The sequence below is a fragment of the Limulus polyphemus genome, unplaced genomic scaffold, assembly GCF_000517525.1.
Source record: "Limulus polyphemus unplaced genomic scaffold, Limulus_polyphemus-2.1.2 Scaffold1810, whole genome shotgun sequence".
Taxonomy (NCBI): Eukaryota; Metazoa; Arthropoda; class Merostomata; order Xiphosura; family Limulidae; genus Limulus; species Limulus polyphemus.
Window position 1 is genome coordinate 193,606 of NW_013667420.1, and position 11,100 is coordinate 204,705.

The following is an 11,100-nucleotide window of genomic DNA, read 5'->3' on the forward strand; positions in this document are numbered from 1 at the left end:
GTTGCGTCACAGTAGTCATGTGACTCGCTGACGCAACAGTAAGAACAAAATATAGTAATGCGCCTTTCGTTTCAGATCGAGTAAATTCGCGTTAAAGGTACTTATCAAGAAACTTTTATTTGAATATAGTATTTCAGAGTTATTATTCATTAAATTGAGTAATGTTTACTACCTTTGATTTCTGAAAGTATAGATAGTTGTGACTGTATTTTCTTTTAGAGGCCAGGTAGTTAGGGCGTTCGGCTAGCAATCTGCATGTCACGGGTTCGAATTCTCGTCACACCAAACCTTTCAGCCGTGGTGGCGTTATTATGTTACGATCAATCCCATTATTCGTTGGTAAAAGAGTAGCCCAAGAGTTGGCGGTAGGTGGTGATGACTAGCTGCCTTCCCTCTAGCCTTACACTGCTAAATTATGGACGGCTAGCGCAGATAGCTCTCGTGTAGCTTTGCGCGAAATAAATTAATAAAAAAATATTTTAGTCCAGAACTACACACTAGGCTGTCTGAGTTTTGTCCGACGCAATAGGTGTGGCATAACAAAATTGAAATAGGATGAAATAGAATACATTCCCTGTTCTAGAGGGCGCTTTTGAAAAGCCATGAGAAAATTCCTAAAATTTCTTTAAAGTTTCAATCATTCTACTTTTGTCATTGGAAAACAATCGTTATTGTAGTCTTTTTGGCGTTGGTCTATAACAGCAGTTGCTTCTACGGAAAATCCTCTCGATGATATTAGTTGTCGCTACATCTTAGTATAAAGTAAGTTTTTTTATTTATGATATGGTTTATTCATTTACTCAAATTATTACGTATTTACAATGTCGAAGCTGAAAATGAAATTATAAGACAAGCCCTTCACGAGATACTTAGGCACTGAGTCTAACTCCTATTCCTGAGTTCTAACTTGATACTAACGTATATTAATATTATTATAATTTATTTAAAAGAATAACGATAAGGTAGAAGATGCTAAAAACTTCCCCTACTGAGTACTGGTAGTAGTACTCTTAGTCTTAACCCTACTGAGTATTACTATTATACTTTTAATATTATAGTATTAGTATTACGACTTGTACTAGTATTACTATTATTAGTAAATAACTGTAAGTACTAGCTGTTTATCAGCCATACTACTGGTACTAGTTCAACTTAGTTGAGATATATAATATTTTATCTGTTATTTTCAGTAATTAATCTCTGTACAGGTTTGGTAGATTTGACCTATCTCACAACCAACAAAAAATAATTGGGAAATAAATATAAATTATGCCTCTTTCATTCTAGAATGAACACAAATTATAACACGAAAACATAAAAAAGTTTAGACTAAATAGCTTAAATCTCATAACATTATACATCTATATATATTTATTATTTTTATTTTATTGACCTTTCAGCCATGACTGGCTAACAATACAGAAGTTACAATGACGCGGCACGCATGCACTCATGTTACCATATCCAATAACATAAAACTGACCTTTGGTCTGCACAAAGTAACTTGTCTTGGCTGTGTTGACTAACTTATTTTTCTTAAAAACTTAGAACAGTAAATAAAGAAGTAAAGCAAACAATTATCTCTTCTAGTTACAACGTTTGTACTTGGTTGCTGCTTGATATAGGTTGCTAAACCTTTAAAAATTTTGCACGTGGAGGATATGAAACAAAATAATTTTTTTTAGGTTTTATATATGTACATTGGAATAATTAGAAAATCATAAATTACTACATCAATACCATAGAATTCCACTATAATTTATCAAGCTTAGTAACTAAAATGTATTTTAGTCAAAAAAAATATATGAAATTTCATGTAGACTAAAGACACCCCCTACCTCCTTGAAATCTTTGTTCAAAAGAAAGAAATGGCATTCTAAGAATTTATATTGGCTGAGAAAGCCACTAGGGGGACATTCTGAGCTTCTGATTGGTTATTCATGTCATATATAGAAGTAAATGTATATAAGAGAATGTTTCCAAAAATGGAAAGAGGTTTGTGCTTGATTTATTACATGAGCAATATCTTGGCGAAAAGACAAGACCTTATTTTATATTCTAGCTTGTCAATATCAATAATTTGAGTTTCTAATTTGTATGAAACTATAGACAAGTGCTGCATTCATGTGGCAACATGACACACAAAAATGTATGTTTATCAATGTTTCTTTAATATTTGCTTTTAAATTAAGAAATTGAGTAATATATAGTACTAAAATTTGAATTATAATCTACAGTTTCATATCATACTTACTGATATAAGTTCATGAAATAGTAGTTCAATGAAATTTTGAATGCGAGTCAACAAATGAGATGACATGGTCTTTCACCCGTGACTCATCTCCAAAGGGTTAAGGTCACCTTGTATCTAGTACATGCTTTAAACTGAGTCATGATTAATTAAGCATACAGTATGACTACACTGCAGTAAAATCCATTGTCAGCATTTGCATTAACACTTTTTAAGCAAAGATGCATAATTTTAATACAAGGGATAAAGAAACTTGCTTTATAATGAGTCCTAAATCACTTTCACATTGCTCTTTTAATCCTGTTCCCCACTGTATAGTTTTCAATAAAAAGATATGTTTTGTCTGCATTTTGCTTCATTTGGACACTACAACATTCACACTATTCTCTGTGGTGTTGTGGGGGGAAATTCTCTGTCCTGTTTTATGGGGCACACATCATCATAATTTGACTTGAATGCAGCTTCATCTTAGTGTTGATTATTTAATACCAGGTTACAACGGTGAAGAGTAGTGTAAGTGTTAAGCACTCACAGTTAATCAAATGCAATAGGTGCTAGGAGTGAGTTTTATTAGGGAATTCAGAGCTGACAGGCACATTTAAAGATGCTAGCAATGAACTTGTACAACTTGTATGTAGAGTCTGTGGTTTGAAGGGGAAATTGGAAGCTGTTTTAAGTAGGATAAAGATGATGGAAAAGGAGAAGGGTAACTGTAAGAGGTGGAAGCAGGACTTTGAGAGGAAACTGAGATTTTGTAATGCAAATAATACAGGGGCTAGTGATGATGTTCAAGAGGTTGGAAGCAGTAATGATGGAGCTTGTGGTCACAGATGTAATTACAAAAAGAAGACTGATAAAGAACAGATTTCAGCTTTTGGCTTATGTATATGATGAACTTGAAGAGGAAAGGATAACAAAAGGAATAAAAGGTATTGGAATGAAAAGCAAATCTGTTATGGTTATAGGATATTCTTTAGTATGTTGCATGGATAAAATAGTCTCCAATATAAATGGGAGTAAGAGTTAAATTATACAATCTAGGGGCAGAGGTGGAGAATATAGCTGACAGAGCAAGTGATATAGTAAAGGGTGCTAATAGAGATATAGTAGAGAAAAAAGGATTTAATAAAGGTATTCAATTCAAAGAAACAGGTCATAATAATATTAAAAGGTTAAAATTCAAGGAACTTGTGCATATATTTAAAATATTAAAATCCACAAACGAACAATGTTTTACAATACAAAATTAAATCTTTATTTAAACTGATCAATGGTTGTAAAAGTCATTCTACATGTTTCAACGTGGTTTCACATCATCTTCAGGAGTGTGAAAAACAGTTACTATGTGCTATACAAGTACAAAAGCCATGGTCATGTGACACTAGTTTACAATTGAAAGAAACAAAATCATGCCATCTACATACATTCCGGAGTGTATAAACTATGCTTAAAAGTTCTTATTTTTAGGGTATTACATGAAGAAATGTTAATTTACATGAAAGAGTTCAATACATTACTTCTATTCCTAAGCACTGGAAACCACTCACTAATTAGTGACAAGAATTGAGGAAAACGTATTTAAGTAAAAATTCAGCCTCTACATTCACTCTAACTATAGCTGGTTGATTTTATCAATATAATAAGGATGTCTTCATGGTCCACCACCCCAGTGGCTAAGAGTTAGTAAGTGGAAAGGGCTTCCATACTCCACTCCAAGAGGGATGGGACACAGTTGGGAGTCTAGAAGAATGCAATACTGGGGAAAGTGCAATGGGAAACCACAAAACCCTATTTTTTAAAAGCAGGTGCAAATTTCAAATTTTTATACATGTGTCCAATGTGCATAGGATAAATCAAAAGTAGTGTATTTCTGATTATAACTATTTTTGATTATTCTAACAATAAATTAATTAAAATTCTAATTAAATTGACTGTTATGAAAATAATAAACTACCTAAATTAGTATTTCCTATATTACTGTTTACAATTATTACAACTACCGATTAATCACAATTGCAATTAAATTGATTGTTACGAACATAATTACCCAAATGAAATTAGGGTTTCCAATTACCCAATTATTAAAGTAATCAAAATATTGATATTATGTTTTTGTTGTTAAGCACAAAGCTATATAATGCACTATCTTTGCTCTGTCCAATTTTAGCCTTACAAGTTGTTTTTCTTTAATTAATCTTATTCAGCTTTGGTGATTCAGGGAGGATCATGATTCATGCATCTGTGGTTCAATTCCTATTGCCACCAAACTTGCTTGCCCTGTCTTTCTGATGGTGTCACTGTCACCACTTCTAAACTGCTGAATAAAGTGAAGACAATTAACTGGCAGCAGTCATTTTGCTTCACGAATCACACTAAATAAATAACAGAAAATTATAAACATTGATTTTAAAATGTTTTTGTGTTAAAATGTTGAAATACAGTTAGAATTAACATTTCAAAATGACTTTCAAATTTATATCTCAAAAGAATTTATAAAGTGGGAAAAAATATGAAATGCCAGAATAAACTGTCTTCATACTTAGGTATAATAATTCCAAATTATTATTTGAATCCTAAACTTTGTACATGAAAAGGTACTAAGCACATGAGTTAACACAACTGCACTGTTTTGCAATGTTTAGAAACAATGAAAGATATATTCACTTATTAGTCATCTGTTGCAACAACACTGTGTACACTTTTCCAGACTTGTTACTCCAGACAATTCATTGCTGTTTTACTTGTTCATGACAATGTTGGAGATGTAGGTGTTGTATCTACAATTAAATAGTTACTAATCAAATGCTTTGTAACCAATCAAGGAAAACAATAATCATAATTCATTGTATTTATTATACAATGCATACTTAGCTAAAGTAAAAATCATATTGTTCTAGTAGCCTAAATTTAAGGTCAAACAACATAAAATTTAAAATTAAAGTACTATCAATTTATCTGGTAAGTTACAACTTTTGATAGTTTTAACTTTATCTTACAAGGTTTGAAAATCATTATGGAATAAATAAAAACAGAACTAGAAAATATATTCAGACAATGTAGTAGTATGTTGTTAACAAGTAACAACATTTTACTTCTCCATGCCAGCTGCAATAATGTTTTATTTTTACAATGATGATGTGATACCAGTTAACTTTCTAATAGTTAGCTGTGTAATACTATTAGAAACTTATGAAATAAGAGACTTGCACCATAGTAATATAGCATTTTGGGTTGATCAACGTTGACTAAAAAGTCTTACAGTAACCTACACAAGTTAAACTTAAAATAACATTAATATAATCTACAAATGATTAGCACAGTTGGGTTATAATAGAGCAATGTCAAAGCTCATAACTATATTTCTGATATGATTATATGAAAATAAACAGTTAAAAACAAAATTAAAACTATATATAATAATAATAAAAAGATTATGGAGTCCATTTGCAAATATGCCTGTTTCAAAAAATACTTAACGTAATTACTTATACAGTCATAGCACTTTACATTTTCACTAATTTTGGACATTAACAATATAAAAAGTATTTCTTTTTTCATGAGAATTCTAGCTCATAAACCCATTCTGTAATAAGTATATGAGCTGTAGGTGTCCTAAACAATACTAATTTTAATTAAAACATTTCTTTGAAATCTAACACATTATTAATCTGTCTGAAAAATCCAAGGCACAAATATTTACCATGTCAACATTTAATTGACATTCATACTGTATTAGCCATAAATAATCAGTTATAGAGTAAGACCTTGACTAAATTGCTGTAGATTCGAGCTATGTTGATTTCATAAAACTTCAAAAATAAGCTTTTATGGTAATTAATAGATCAATCAAATAAAAACACTGATACCTAATTTTTGTTCTATTCTATATGGTAGTGTAAGGTTGGCTGCCTGTTGTTTTTTATTAATTTATGAAAAGGAAGATAAGGAGTTTACTCCACCCTTCCCTTAGATATATGCCTGCTTAAACAACATTAAAGAACAGTTATTAATTTCTGAAGAAAAAAAAAAAGGAGTAGTTCCAGCCTCCCTGGATCCCCACTTACTTGTGAAACAAGATTGCAGTTATGCAACTATAAATTAGTAAAAAAAGAATGTAATAAACACTAAATTTACACTTTATTTAATAATTAAATATCCAAAGTGTCAGTGGTGGGTACTGCCAGCCAGTTGCCTTCCCTGTAGTCATCAGTTCAAAATTAGTTACTCTGTGAAAAAGCCTCAGTAGCTTGTTGACAGGGTAAGCAAGTTTGGTGGCAATGAGAATTGAACTTACACACTTGAATCCCAAGTTCTTCCCCCAAATCATCAAGCCTTGCTAAAAACAACTTATAACACTACAATCAGCTTTTGATACCCCCAGTGGACACATCGGAGTACAAATTATTGAACTTTGGAATTTCCTATCCGTAAATATATCAATTATTTCAATATTTTTCAGTAAATTATACTGTTTTAACTCTCAAAGTGAGTTAATTTGGTGCACCTGTTGTATATTGTAAAATAAAACTACTACATGAAGTAGTTTGAAACTTCAGGTGAACCTCTTACAGATTCTGCAAATCAAATATTTCTGTGTAATACTGTTGGAATTTGCAGCTTTGAAAATTTTAAACAGTTTCATTGGGATATGTTTTTTAAGAAACAATAAGAAATGTTTACTTTTGTTGTAGATTTTTATGCCTTTCTATATTCTTGTAAAATTTTCCTAATTCTTATTTTACAAAACTGTAAATATGAAACTATATCATTGGTTTGATTTGAAAAACACCACATACACAGTGGTCTCATAAGCAAGTCCCCTTTTTTCAATACTTATTCAGAAAGATTCATTTAATTATAACCCATTTTATACTCAATTATATATATATATATATATAATTTTTTATAATCAGCTGTTGATTCCCTTTGACCCTTCGATGAGTTCCTTAGGCCCAAAAGACCTAATATAAACACAGCTACCTTGTCAGAGAAATAGAACCTAATATTGTTGAGTTCAAAATCATTAGCTTATTTCACATGATTACCTAACAAAATGTAATTGGAAATATATGTAAATAACAGAATAAACCAAACCAATGATCAAACAACCCATTTCACAAAATTATAATTTTTATAATTATAAGTGTCCTATGAAACAATTTCTTAAGTCTACCTTACTGTGTTCACATTTTTCAAACAACTAATCTTTCTAACAGCACATTTCTGTATTATCAATAAGAGCAACAAATGCACTCAGTATTCTAAATAATGGCTTATATATATACTGTACCAGAATGTAAGACATTTCTTATTGTGGTTAGCCTGTGGAATAGTTTGCCTTCAGATGTGGTAGAAGATAGAAACATGAAGGAATTTAAGACAATGTTAGTATTTTTGAAAATAATGTTAGGTATAACTTATAATAATAAAAGGGGTTTCTATATGTAGTTTAGAATAGGGTGTCAGTAAAAAAATAGGACAGCCTAAGTGGACAAAAAGGACCCTTATCTTTTTCAAATGAAATAGTACAGAACAGATATATGAACACCTCTAAATATAAATAGGGTCAATATACTTATTTTTCTGGTATTAGCAATATTTCTACCTTTTATTTTATTAAAGGTAATGCTAAATACATTTTAAAACAGGTACACATGACATTGGTAGGTATTTTATGTTAACGTTAAGATGGACTTAAGCTTGTGAAATATGATGAACAAAGAAAAACTAACTCACAAAAATTGTTTCATACAAATTTTATGATATGTTACATTAGGGAGAGAAGGATGTGTAATTCCTTATCAAATACAAGTTTAGAAATTGGAATGCTCTTGATATTTGCATAGATCATCTCATTTTCAAAATTTTCTGGTTTTTGCTTACATTCCAGTGTCAAAATAATTGTAAGTGCTAAAGATACTGGTCATGATTTTTTAATCTAATGTAAAAGTTTTTTCTAAGAAATGTATGATAATTATCTGGACATTATAAAGATCTTGCATGTGAAATTTCAAAATTTTCTGATGCATAAAAGTATTTTTAATCTTAAAATGAATATTATTTTGCATGATAGATAGCCAACATGCGAATAGAAAAAAGACAAGACTTAATAAAAAAAAATTGATATTTTTCATATGAAAGCATTGTAATGTTTACTGATAATCTGCTAAATTTTGTTAACATTCGCTTACTGATTTAAAAGTTATAGCATGAAAACTATAAGAAGCACAAAATGGAGACAAGGCCGGTCCCAGGGACTGAGCCTATGCTGAAAGAGTTAAAGGAAGAACTTTATGTACCTTGTTCATGCACCCACGATATCCTCATTCCTTCTGAGCAAGAAGAAAGTCCTTGTCTTCCGGGATCCTGATCAGGGTCAAGGTATCTCTATGAGTGAAGTCAGAAAGGTCATTTAGATTATTGATAAACTCTAGTTCATTAGCTTGCCATGTGTCAGTTTTCTTTGTGAATTTTTCCTTAGCTTTGCCAATTGTTTAGAAAGTTTCTCCAGTTTGATAATGACATGATATTCTGGATGAATTGAAATTTGATCCTTGTCCCAAAAAGCTACAACCTCCTTGATCACAACCTTTGGACTTTCACAAACTGTTTTCTTTAATGTTTTGTGATGATAGAAGAACAGACACAACACTTGTCTATTTTGAAGATAATTTGCTTCCAGTTAGTTCAGTTTCTTTTGAACCAAGTAGCCACAGTTGCACTTCTAGTTGCACCATCCATTTACAATAATAAACTGATACAATGTCAGCTAAAATGATACAGAAGAATCTGCTTAAGTGCTTATATATCCTTACAGAAATTCTAGAAACTACTGTCATGTCATACAGAATATTCCAGAAGCAAACGAGTGAAAGCATCGAATATTTGTATATGGAATTATTTTGAACATTCTGAATAATGAGGAATATTTTTTGAATATTTTATAATTACTTAGAATATTCTGGAACATATTTTGAATATGCAAATATAATGCAAGTTACAAGATAAAATGTCAATTACCATGAGCAACCCTTAGATGTTATTCAATATGGATCAAATTTGGTATGAATTACTTATTTATATATTGGAACAAAATGAAGGGTGAGAGTGTTGTTAATTAAAACAACAAAAATAAGAACCTTCCTAATTGCCAGTATTATAATGAATTATTTCAGGCAGCATTTTAAGTGTAAACCAACCTTAATACATGAAGTAAATCATGTCATATTGTGGTTTATTAGAATGATTAATTATTAAAAATGTGTTAAGAAATAGTAATTCCTATTTATTTTGTGTGTATATATATGCCATCCAAAACCTTTGTTAATTAGTACAAATCTTTTCAGTTGTTAATTGTACTCGCTTAAGTGGATTCTTTTTGCAACTCCTACAACTGATCTATGACAATGATTCGTGCCTTTATCCCAAGTTTTCGCCAAGCAGAAGGAGAACATGGTGGTCACTTTACTGTGAGTAAATGTATAATCTGTTTTTAGCGCACTTAATTTTTATATGTTACTAGCAAATCTGTGGGCCTATGACCCACATTTACAAGGCTGCTATAATGCATGTTTAATTTCTTTAACCAAAATACAAATGTTAATTAGTAGTCCTTCTTATTCACATGCTCTAATGTAAATCAATACCAAACTTGATGTTCCCCTTCGGAGAATTCATGTAAAAGTGTTTTTGTGAAATACCTGGTTTCTCTAAGGGGTTGGGTGAAAGTTTAACTTTGTTCAAAGATTGGGGGGCTGGGATAATTTGTATGGCACCATTTAGAAGTTGGTGAGTCCAGAAGTTAAGGAAAAGGGTTTTGGGAATCCCTGGGTTCCCCAAACACTGGGGTGAAAATTTTTACCTTTATGCAAATCTCAGGATCGAGACAATTTGTTTGGTACAACTGAAAAGTCTGTGTGACCAGTGGCTTAGGAGGAGGTATGCTAGACACATACAGACACTGAATTTGATTATATTTGTAATAGAATTCCTGCAAAAAACAGAACTTGTTACATAAAATATTTATTTACCAGGAACTTAAAGACCATAATTTTGCATTGGTTGCCAACTTGAAGTTTATGCCTGAATTAAGAAGTCAGAGTCAGAATTCATATAATTACCTGTAAATGAACATTTATTGAAACCCTTCAAATTACCTAATTACTTTTATTCAAAGTAAAACACTAAATTTACTATATTATTTCTTCTTTTAAACACTAATTATCTTTCTATTTTGGCTCAATCTTTTAGTTTTTTGTACTTTATTAGTTAATTTTAAATATTTAAAAGGGCTTAATTTTTTTCATTGTGGCAGGCAAGGCACAGTAAGTTCCAAATCAGCCTACTTCAGAACCCTTAGTAGAGGGGAGGAACATTAAGGCTAACTAATTTGGTCTAGCAACAGTTTTTATACTCTTGATTCTTATGTTATATTCAGTAAAGTCTTCAGAAATTCACAAACAAATCTTTATTAAAAAAATAAGATTTTTTGTGTACAACAGAGTTGTAATGTTATAAAAGCCTTGCCAACACACACACATTGTGAATTCAGAATTTTAGTAAACATTAGTGTGGTTAGCTTCACAGGTACAGGGTCTGTCAATTTGGCCAAGCCCGAGAACAGATTTAATTCAAGTTTGTTCATATTAATCATTAATTTCATGATTCCTGAAAATAATCAACCAATGGGAATTAATGTTTTCAATGATCATCATTTTTTATTATTCCAACTGTTCAAGTGATTGAAATATTACCATTATTATATCTTCATTAATTTTAATTGTCAATTTAACATTTCTCAGCTTTGGACCAGCTTTGGTGATTGGGGGGGGGGGGGGTTGAATCATGAT

General features: G+C 30.9%; 1 protein-coding gene across 1 annotated transcript in view; it reads right to left on the reverse strand.

The window, feature by feature from the left end:
* LOC106465007 overlaps positions 1-5,022 on the reverse strand; it is a 14,098-nt gene extending 9,076 nt beyond the window's left edge. The window contains exons 1-2 of the mRNA XM_022392833.1: positions 4,916-5,022; positions 4,425-4,565 (exon numbers count right to left, since the gene is read on the reverse strand). The gene's annotated coding sequence lies outside the window, so the exon portion shown is untranslated. The remainder of the gene's footprint in view (positions 1-4,424; positions 4,566-4,915) is intronic.
* Between the last annotated feature and the right edge of the window lie 6,078 nt (positions 5,023-11,100).